The sequence below is a fragment of the Triticum dicoccoides genome, chromosome 1A (assembly GCF_002162155.2).
Source record: "Triticum dicoccoides isolate Atlit2015 ecotype Zavitan chromosome 1A, WEW_v2.0, whole genome shotgun sequence".
Taxonomy (NCBI): Eukaryota; Viridiplantae; Streptophyta; class Magnoliopsida; order Poales; family Poaceae; genus Triticum; species Triticum dicoccoides.
In genome coordinates this window covers 137,659,560-137,669,559 of record NC_041380.1, presented here as the reverse complement: position 1 = coordinate 137,669,559, position 10,000 = coordinate 137,659,560, and the positions used below count along the sequence as shown (strand labels likewise).

The 10,000-nt window shown below is 42.4% G+C and overlaps 1 long non-coding RNA gene and 1 other non-coding gene across 2 annotated transcripts in view; both read left to right on the top strand.

Moving 5' to 3' along the window:
- The window catches only part of LOC119367357, a 25,744-nt gene that overhangs the window by 12,374 nt on the left and 3,370 nt on the right, over positions 1–10,000 (top strand). The window contains exon 3 of the long non-coding RNA XR_005176270.1: positions 709–710. This is a non-coding gene — a long non-coding RNA (uncharacterized LOC119367357). The remainder of the gene's footprint in view (positions 1–708; positions 711–10,000) is intronic.
- TRNAK-UUU lies at positions 7,656–7,728 on the top strand. Its single transcript has one exon. It is a non-coding gene; the product is annotated as a tRNA-Lys (tRNA).

The following is a 10,000-nucleotide window of genomic DNA, read 5'->3' as shown; positions in this document are numbered from 1 at the left end:
AAAATATCTCCCCATGGCCTTTCGCCTCTGAAAGCATCCTTCCTTCTCAATGCCCGGACATCCATCCAATGCATGATTTTTGATAGCGTCGAACATGAGCGGACACCCACACAATCTCGATTTGACACAGCAACACTTTCCACCTCTCTTCCTTCCCTTGGATCAGATAGGAAATCCTCACTTTTCCAAGACAGAAGAGAAGCAAGCAACGGATTGAGCAACTAGCGCGAAAGCCGTTGCGCGTTAGCGCATCCGTTTTCTTGCTTGATTTTTATACGATTTTTTGAGCAACTAGCACGAAAGCCGTTGCGCGTTAGCGCATCCGTTTTCTTGCTTGATTTTTATACGATTTTCTAAAGTGATCTGTCCAACTAAGTAGAAAAGGACACTAGAGTGTGGCTACACGTGGTATAGGGCTGCTCGTCCCGCCTGGTGTTGAGGGAGCTAAAGTGGAACTCTCACATACACGTTCCTTAAGTTTTTAGCTCGCTAAATGATACAGTCCTCGCTGATGGATCGGCAAGTACTCCACGGTCAGCGGCTATCAACTAACGTTATGGGCCGTTAGTGGTGGTTCATTGCCTATAGTGTTGTAATCCGGAATCCAAGTTTTGTGATAACCGTGTTGTTTACTTTCAGTGTTGTTTATTATTCACAGCTGGATTGAGCTCAGTTGAGAGTGTCATGCTCTGTCAATATCTGTTGCAGGAGTAGTCATTCTCTGTTACTAGAGTTGTCAATCTCAGATGCAGGAGTTGTCAGTTGCAGCCATTCTCACCGTGTCAAGCTTGTGACTTGCGTTGTATCAGGTTGGTAACAGCTTGTATCTCGATAGGACTGAATGTAGCCAGGAGTTGTCTTAGGTTAGTCTAATGTGCCAAAACGTTAGTCAAACCACCTAGGTTGTGTTTGTTCTGGAGAGTTCAGCTAGTCCGAGTGATCTGGGTTATCCTACGTTTTATCCCTGTTTCGATCTTTTTTTCGACTATAGGGGTTTTGTAGCAGCCCAGCAGCATCCGTGTGACAGAGAGTCATATTAAGGATATAATAATGCTTTCCCCTTGAACCCCTTGCAGAAAAAGTAGGAAAATGGACTAAAATTGTTGGATAAGTGGATTTGCAGTATCTCAGCAATCAGAACAGCGAATATTCCATCATCCAAACTAAGCTTCCTCAGATCCTAACCCATTGGTCATTATCGAGCCTCGTGACTCCGGCTGTGTTGATATCTTCGTACTACCTGTTATCATTCTATCTATCTGGTTATTGCTTTATGTGTTGGTTGGTATTTCACTATTTAAGTAGTATAGTTACTGATTCTATTGACTGAAGGATTGCTATTGCTGACATCTTCTGTGATGGAAGCCGAGGGAAAGGCCACCAAGAGATTCGGGTGGGTCGGCCTTCTATATTACCTAGTCGCCCGTTACGATATTCCTTTACGAGAATAGCCTACTTTCACTTCTAAAGTGCCTTTTTTTCAACAACTCAATAGAACTTTTTTCTTTTTTCATATTATGTTATTTGCACTTTGGATTTTCCTCTCTCGCTCCTGGACTCTTGTTTAGCTTGTTAGAGGGAATGATCCGCCCGGGGATCCGGGTTTTTTCCTTCCTATGATGAAGGTGCCTTAAACCAAATGAATATCTCAAGCACTCGAGTAAGCTGTGGATGCACATTGAGGACGAAGGGAACGCGCTTCTGTCCTTCTGTCATTGGACTGATCATTTCTTTTGGCTTTCTAGGCCATAGATTAGTGAACTTTCTCTTCTAATGAAATAAATCTTTCAAGTTTTCGTATGAGTCTACTAGTCATAGGTTTCTATTTTGTTAGTTCTACCAGAGATAGGTATGGAAGCCACTATGAGTATATATCCAGGTATGCTTCTAACTTCACCTCACGCCATAAATGGAATCCCTATCATGAGCGCAACTGTATTTACAAGTTCAGTAGCCTGAGTGAGCTTTCTCCTCAATATGGATGTGGTGATTGTTCATAAACTCCTTGAAAATCAGACAGACTTATTATCAGTGCTCCAAGCTCCATGTGTTCTAGGGCTAAGACTACGTTGGTGTAGGCTCCCCTTATCCTTCCTCTGGCATTCGCCGATCGATTTCTAAACGAGTGGAATTTCGATTCTCTAACTGCTCAAATAGCAATGGTTTCCTATTCTGCATTGACCCTAGGATTGGCGGCTTGGCTTAAAGAATATGGGATTCTCTTTCGGTGGAAAATTGCATCTGAAAATGAGACTGAGACCTACTTTTCAAATTGTCAGAGGCTATGAGATCCACTTTCTTTTGGAAAGGAGAAGGGAGAAGCAGCATTTCAACTGTGTGAGGATGGACTCTAGACCCACTCGTTCTGATTCTGTGATTGTAATTTCTCAAAATGGATCATAAAGTTGATCCTGTTTACTAACTCACTCTCGAAGTAGAAGTACCGGACCAGGTAACCAGAAGATAAGGCCACTCGGCAAGACTGGACTAGTTTAACACGGCTATCTAGTGGAACACTATATATATATAGGACTTGTAGAGCTTGAAAAAGCTTGTTTTGGTCTTTTTTTTCTCTTTTCTGGGCACTGAACTTCATAGACAGACTTACCAACTGATGAGTCAAAGTAGCAAATTTCTTCTTCCTGGGAGGGGTGGACTCTACGTTTGTAGATCGAACTTTCATTTCTTCCTTCCATTTCATCTGTTCAAGTAGTCTCCTTTTCAAGTAGATACGCTTTGATACCAGACTGGTGTGCATTCTATGCTTACCCAGCGAGTGAAGGAGCGAGCCAATTCCTCTGTTCCGGTAGAGCCAATTCCTTTGAAGAATTGTTTACTTTCTTGTCTTTCCTCCAGCGAACAGAGTGGAAGACCAGGTATCTTCGTAGTTGGCTCTGGAATGATTGCTTGTAGGATTTCATATTTTCCAGTGATCAGCTTAGTTGGAAGAGACAGATAGGAGAAGCGAATGCCAGATGCGCGGTGTGCCAATCAATCCAATTTCGTGAGATCGAGTCAAGATAAGAAGGAAAAATTCTTTGGAGTAAAGTCGCCTGGAAGAAAGAATAGGAATTGATCTAGCTATAGTATAGATAGAGTGTCAGATGAAATGCTTGACAAGGCAAGGAAACAGAACTTCCACATCCTCTGTTCACACTACCTGGATTGGAATTGGTTCTATCGAGATATACTGACTTGAAACAGGAATTTCTTGGTAACTGCTGCTTCTTTGAAGCAAGTGCTTTCGGGTTGGCTCTTCTGATATGTGTATTTGCTACCCATACGGAACAATTTCATTGATGAAAGATGGATGGCTATTCTCCACATTTGCCAGCACAGTGCACTTCTATTTCGTGATTCCTTTCTTTCTGTCGCCATTTGAAAATGGTTTTCTCCTCCTGGTTTTAGTCACACACGTCTTTTCCACCTAGGAAGGATGCCCCTACGATCATTCCATGCTCTGCCTTCGCCCGAGCGGTCCCCAGGGAAGGAAGCCAATAATGGGAGTGTCAGGGAGGAACTTCATTAATGAAAGGATTTGCACTTCCCCACCGTGCCGCAGGGACGAACTTCAATAGCCCATCATAGCACTCTCAGTCAGGGGGTTAGGGAACTCTTGAAGATATCGATAGAATGACATTTCTTTTTCATAAGTTTCAGTGGACGCAGAGCCAACAAGTGCAGTTTTTCAGCGTAAGGTCAGGTTACAGAAAGGCCTATTTTGATAAGCAAGGCATTGCAAACAAATAGGTAGAGCAGAGAGCTAACCTAAGGAGCGAGCTTGTTGTAGTTGGTCTAAAGGGGGAAATAAAGGACTGTCCCGCTACTACTTCCTTGATTCCCGGGAAAGAAGGAAGACCGAGGGTAACTAACTTTTCCTTCTGAAAAATCTATATCCCAGCTCGTTTTCATCGAGCCTTCCTCCCGTTTGGAGTATAGCCAAGTGGTAAGGCATCGGTTTTTGGTACCGGCATGCAAAGGTTCGAATCCTTTTACTCCATAGCATACTTATTCTAGAAAATAGAAAAAGAAAAAGAAAGTCTCGTCCCTAATAAATAAATGAAAGTAGATTTACATTATTTTTGTATTTCTAGGGGGAATGTTGAGGCAAACTTACGATGCTGACAAGCTGGTTAGGTGCCGAGTTGGATTAGACATTGCAGGTTTCAGTTTAAGAATTGGGAAGAGGTTAAGAACCTAGTGGAATCCACTGCGAGGGGAAGTGCTGAAGTGAAGAAAAGCCCCAATTTTTGAGAGGATTGCATAATTGGAGAGTAGAATTGGAGCAAAGCCGTGATCTGGTAGGCGACTGGTACAAGTGCTAGACTGGAGCTAGACAAGAAGCGTTGAGCAGGAACTTGAGCAATTCCAGAAACCTTAGAAGAAACTGGATATGTGGCAACAAGAAGGGCTTAGCCAGAATCTTGAAACAGGTATGATACCGGCACATATCAGCCTGATGTGATGTACCTGAATTCATTCATGTTCTGTGGAGTCTTTCTTTTAATATTCTTATTTTTTCTCAGTTTAATTAGGAAGCAAATGCGATTTCAAGATGAACTCAACCTCGAAAAGTAATTCAATTAGCTGTGCAGTTAGCCCTTCTATCTTTAATAATTGGTTGAAATGGATATTGCCTGTCACTTGAAAATAAGGTTGTTTCATTTAGAATTCAGCAAGTTTCTTAGAAAATTGTTGTTAAACAGGTTGACGTTCCACTGGGAATGGAATAACAAAGGCTTTTGGCAGTTTGTGGATCGAGATGTGATTCTCTTTTTGAGTAATAGTTTCTTTCATTTGGTGTGCTCTTCCTAGAACCGGTAATAGGAAAAATTTGGTGCATTCTACTTTGCTGTTATGGTATTTACAATCCTTGAATTTTTTGAACCTGACTCTCATTATCTGTCTTCATGGTCTTGAGGGTATTTTGGATATCGTGGAGGTAACTGACGATGAATTCGTCTCTTGCCTCACCGATCTGAACACGGAGTTTCCGAAGCTACAAGAGTGCTTGGTTAAACGGTGCCATTAAGTTTCAACTGTCTTTAACCTTACTACTTCAAGTGCAATTATCAACTCCTTGCAAAATTGTTGGCTTTATCATCTACAAAAGGCAACTCTGGTATGAAAGGAAACAGATAATTAGGTTCCACTCACTACGTCAACTAAAGCAACTGCATCTGGAGCACTTACCAGGGAAAATCGAATAAATAATGACATAGTACGAGGGGATTTTTTTTTCTCACTATTGCCATCCTGTGTTCAGTTCCCATTTCATAGTAGGAGACAGACTCAAAGTCAATAGATTCCTGTCCTTTTGTATAGAAATAGGCTTGGTCAAGTGCTTAAAAAAGAGGTGACCCGAATGATTTCAATGAATTGCTATTTGGTCAGATTGGAACAATTGGATTCGAAAGGAAAGAAAGACTGTGAACAAAGAGGGCCGCCCATGATCGATTGGATTCGGCAAAGAAAGTAGAGGGCCCGCCCGTGTCACCACCAGTCCACCGAACCAGCTATAGATCGCTAACTCTCTTGTCGACGCCCGGAACTTATGTATGAGTTAAGAATGAATTGTTCCCGAGTAGAGAGGGCAGGATAAGGATTCAGTAAGAAGGAGAGTCTACTTATGGAAATGCCATCCTCTCTTTCCTCAATAACGGAGTGACTAGCTACCCCGACTTTTTATTCCAGTTCCATTCTTACTGGTGCAGGAGTCCAAAGTGCATCTTCCAACTCCCTAACTGCGTCTTCCATGAAGTTCGAGAGACCCCTCACATGCCGCTGCCCATGAGACTCGCCTTTGTACACTTTGCACACCGCTTCGACTAGACCCCGCTACTACCTCGTATCCAAATACCTGCGATCTAGCTCATTCTTTTTTAAGCCCTGCAAGCCTAATAGAACCTTGTTTCCTCGGCCAAGTCAGCCTATAAGTAAGTAGGGCTGAAGACAATTTGTTTGTTAATTTTTCAATCTTCTTCCTTCTATGCTTAGAGTAAGTGGAAATGACCTCCTTGATCAGCAAGTAAGCGAGCGGTAGTTCAGTCTCCGACAAGTGAGGCCGAATAGCCCCAGGTGTCCTTTTCCTTCTAAACTAGCTGCTCTCGCTTGACTCTTCTAGTGAGCAAGCAAACTGGTCGGGGAACAGGGTCGGATCAAAGTAAGGAATGGGAATAGCACTCACTCGTTGAAGGTAAGCCAAAAACAGGGGTTGTCCTCTCCCTTACTTAAGTCCTAGTCCATCTTTTCGTGCCCCAAAGGGGAAGTCAAGCAATAATGAGGGAACTTGACCCACACCTGACGAAAGAGTTTGGTAGCTCGAAGGAAGCAGAAGCAAAACCTGCTTTCTTTCTGTCCCAACCTCCAAGGGTTCCTCCCTGTATGACATAGTCCATTGGATTGGGGCAATGGTACGCACCTATGTTTGGTGTCCCCTCTCTCACTTCCTCATCAGATCCTGGTCCCAAAGGGCAATACATTGAGTCGGAAAGACGGGGGGCTTTCATAAATTCCATTCTGTAGCCGAACTAGCCCCTGGATCAGCTCTCATAGTGGGAGAATCAGAGTCAAGTTAGGCGCAAAAGAGGGGGTTGACATCATTCGCCATGATTGGATCAATCAGACTCCCCCACAGGAAATGCCAAGGGGCGCCCTTTCTCATTATCATCTACCGCCCATTTCTTCATCATCTGCTGCTGCCTTATGTGCGTAAAGTAGGCTCAGCTTCTTAGGTTTCTAAATATCTTGTAGTAGCCGAAGGTAGTCCAGTCCGCTTGTTAGATTGAATTGAATCTTATATAACCTACGTAGCTAAAGAGAAAATCATAATAGTCTAACTGGACCTCTCAAAGGTATAAATAAGTAGACATTAGTCTTACTGGTTCGGTCTTTTTCTTTTTTTGTTATGATGCCCACATTTCATACTTCTCAATTCTTATTTATTCAAGGGTTCGTATGTACTGAGTGACTCTAGGTCTATTCAGATGCAGCTTCAAGAGAGCTTTATTCGGCCTTTGTATGCCCGTCTTCCCTTCCTGTCTATCTCCTTCGGTCAGGTAGTTCTGCTTCCGATGTCGGAGGAGCAGGGTGGGATAGAAGGGTAGTTTCTGAGTTCGAGATGTCTGAGCTTGGAGGTTCCGCTTCTCTAATGTGATAATAAAGCAACAAGCAACGCCGCTCCCGTGCGCTCATCCCTTGCTTGTTCTTGAGCGCTAGTCATTCATCCCTAGCTGGGTTCTTGGGATATCTTGATTCTCTTTATGATGATGTAAGGGTCGGCAACAATGAAGAAGGAATCGATTGGAAGTTCGCGCCAATCGATATTCTATAGGAGTAGGAGGTAGCGCGAATCCCCTCTTTCTTCGTTTAGAAGAGTGCTGGACCTCCACAACATCAAACCATAGAACACAACTCCTTTCGGTCAAACCCTAGGAAAGACGACTTTACCTTTTTCGTAGATAGTCTGAGTTCGAGCTACTGTAGTCTCCCCCGTTGACCTTCTTTTTTAGATAGAATCCTCAATGAGTGGAAAGGACTCCCAAACTTGCTCCACAGTACTATACCATACAGAGCCGCGCCCTTGTGATATGATAAGAAGAAAAGGGGCCAGGCCGCCCTCTTTTCTTTTCCGCACCAAGCCTTCTTGTAAAATCGGGTGTATAGCTCAGTTGGTAGAGCATTGGGCTTTTAACCTAATGGTCGCAGGTTCAAGTCCTGCTATACCCAAAACAAAAAAAATCACTCTTGTATTCGTAAGGATGCATAGTAGCCTTCAAAGAGCACTCTTTGGCCTTGAGAAAAGCCCCTTTCTCATCAACATCTCGACTTCGCTCGTTGTTTGAGGTAAGTATAAAGGAGATCAGATTGGCTCGGTCATTGATAGGCCGGCCTTCTCCTTATTCATTGGATAGGGCGCGGGGGAAAGTCAAGTCAAGCACTAGTTAGTTGGGGTGGGACGCACCAAAGCAGCGTTCGTTGCACTAGCGCCTTATCTTTTGAAGCTAAACAGAGGCTCGAAAGACGGAGTACGTCTGAAGTCGTTGGCTGCCTTTTTGTAGTGCGCAAGTCAGAGTGAACTTCTTCTGTTCTGCGAATCTACTAACGAGAACTGCCATATAGTCCTATCTTTTTTTAAGAAAGATCGTAGATGAACGTTTCGATTCGTTACCTAAGTAGTTGAGCAATTCATTCCAAGGTAAACAAAGAGGTATTTCCTTTTCTCGTTTAGTCCTTCTCTCCTTCCATCCTAGTAGGCTTATTCATGCTTTTTTGCTATCCATCTTGATCAAATAGAAGAAGGGGAAATTCAGACTAGGCAAAACACCTCAAAAAGTGAAAAAAAGATAAAACAACTTTCTTATTGTCAAGTAGTAAACCATAGTTCTCATCCTAGGAAACCATATCGATCATCGGTTCAGAGCTCCCAACTACGAAGCTCTTTTCTAGAGCGAGTCAACAATTCGTGGATCCATGGTTTGGATGAAGCTATGTACCCGGGTAGAGATGATTTGTCTCAAAGATGTTCCGCTCATCCAAGAATCTGAAACTTCATCTACATAAACTCATAAAAAGCCCTTTCCTTTCTTTTCTTGACTTAAAAAGGTAATCAATCCTTTCTTTTCATCTTTTATCAAGTCTTCCTCTTCCTGATTGAGTCAATCAGGGATAGAAATTCGGATCAACTATGAGGAGTAGGGCTGCTGGGAAAGTGAATGAACTCTGTCCTAGGCATTTCCAATAAGTTCAGTGAAGTGAGGGCGAAGCCTTTTTTGAGAGGGAAAATACACTCCCAATGATATTCCATGATGGAAGGAATGAGTGGAAGATTTACTGGAAGAAAAAAATACGATACTTTTCTAGTCATATGTAGGGCTACCTATCTAGTTTCGTGTTTTGGGCGTACCAGATTCAATAGGCTAGGTTATAGCTGACAGATTTCTTTAAGAACTAGCCGCCTATAAGCCTCGCTAGTAGTATTCCTGCCCAGTGCCGGAGTAGTGACTCAGAAGGTAAGTTCTCCTCGATGCATTTCCAACACTCTCTTTTTCTACGTACACTTGTGATTCCTCAGTAGGTAGGGACAACGTTCGAGATCTCATCCGACCGTCTATTTCTCACCGATTGGGAGATTGGATTGGAATCCGAGGAGAACTGATTGGATGTCATGGAACGAATGGGGCACTATGTTGGTTACCCACTGCTAGCCTAGAAGAGATTTCTCTATTTGTTGAAAGTGGAAAGGAGTCATATTTGAATCGGAAAGTTGGGCTCGTTCACTCACACCTTTCTTTGATTATCGATGACTTGGCTTCTTGCTCAAGTAAGCACCCGGCATACCAATTCATTATCCTTGGGGCTCGGCTCGCTCCTTCCTATCTACGTTATTCTTTCTTTGTTACTCTCGTAATGACGTTCCGAAAGAAATCAAGGTTACTAGGTCACAGCTCTGATTCTTCTTCCCTTATTGAACCTTCCCGCAAGAAATCAGTGGAAGTGGGTCCGCCCCTACAACTCATCAAATCTGCCTTCTTTTCTGTTCTGCGCTGTACATATTCTCAAGTTATGAGAAAGAATGGATTTGAATGCAATTTTGAATTAAAAAAATAAACGAATGAAGAATATTTTTACCTCTTATCTGATAAGCAATCAAAGCATTTGAACTGCTCAATGAACAATAAAGAAAGAGCTAAGGTAAAAAAGTATATGTGTTACTAATAGTAAACCCATTTTATTTTGAGTTTGCTTTTAGCTGAACATGTTATAACTACAAATGAGGTGAGGCTTGATTAGGTGGCTTTGCAAGAACTAGGGAGGAACACAAGTTATGTACTTTAGGCTAAACATATGAATTTAGAAGATCAACTTTTCCAATTGGACATAAACAAAAGCAACCAATAATATATATATATATATATATATATATATATATATATATATATAAACTTCCATAATATTTTCTCTATGGTGAAGTAATTTCATCGATAACCACTAAACGATT